Source organism: Cryptomeria japonica, chromosome 2 (genome assembly GCF_030272615.1).
Source record: "Cryptomeria japonica chromosome 2, Sugi_1.0, whole genome shotgun sequence".
Lineage (NCBI taxonomy): Eukaryota > Viridiplantae > Streptophyta > Pinopsida > Cupressales > Cupressaceae > Cryptomeria > Cryptomeria japonica.
Window position 1 is genome coordinate 430,818,485 of NC_081406.1, and position 924 is coordinate 430,819,408.

The following is a 924-nucleotide window of genomic DNA, read 5'->3' on the forward strand; positions in this document are numbered from 1 at the left end:
TTCTATAATCTCAACTTTTTTTGCCTTTTCAGGAAACTTTTGAATGGAGCGCATCATTGGTGTGCTCCGAAGTGTGCTCCAAGGTGCGCACCTCTGGTGTGCTCCAAAGCTCTCTCCAGCTGCGTGCACCTGCCCCGGCCGCGCACTCGGCCCCGCCCAGCTTCGCTCACCTGTCCCGGGCGTCTGGTGCGGAACCTTAGAGTAAGAAACATCACCGTGCACCTTGGCCAACGTGCGCGACTCGATCGAGCGCGCACTGGCCGAGGTGCACACCGATTTCACCTGGGTGCGCGCCCAGCACCTCGGGCGCACCGGGGTGCACGCACAACGCCCGGGTTGCACCGTGGCCTGTGTGCTCGGGGCGCCTCGGGTGCGCGCTCGGTGTCGCCCCCGCGCGCGCGGTAGTGCGGGCACCGCACTCCGGCCCGGCCCGGCCCCGACGAGAACGCAAACGGGCAAAAGGTTAATTCAAATAGCATTGCGACGCCCGGCGAAAAACTAAAAAAGGGTGCAACACCGGGACTTCCCGGGAGGTCACCCATCCCAGTACTACTCCGGCCCAAGTGCGCTTAACTGCGGAGTTCTGATGGGATCCGGTGCACTAACGCTGGTATGATCGCACCCATTATGAGCTTGTCGCAGTGTGTACTTAGCAAACCGCGACCCACGTGCGAATCCACCCCGGCCACCCACCCCCGTCGAGGTGCACACCCTCCCTCGCGAAGTGCGCCCCGTTCGCCAAGTGTGAGCACCCTGGCACCCAACTTGTGACCCACCTTGGAACCCACCCTAGTACCCACCTTTGAACCCACTATATCACCAACCCACCTTGGCACCCACCCTATGACCCTCTTTGGAATACACCCTAGCACGCACCCACCCTGGCACCCACCATGGAGCGCACCCTAGCACCCACCCACCTCG

General features: G+C 62.4%; 1 non-coding gene across 1 annotated transcript; it reads right to left on the minus strand.

The window, feature by feature from the left end:
- Positions 1-505: 505 nt before the first annotated feature.
- Positions 506-624, minus strand: LOC131873803 (5S ribosomal RNA). Its single transcript, XR_009371693.1, has one exon. It is a non-coding gene; the product is annotated as a 5S ribosomal RNA (ribosomal RNA).
- Positions 625-924: the final 300 nt, after the last annotated feature.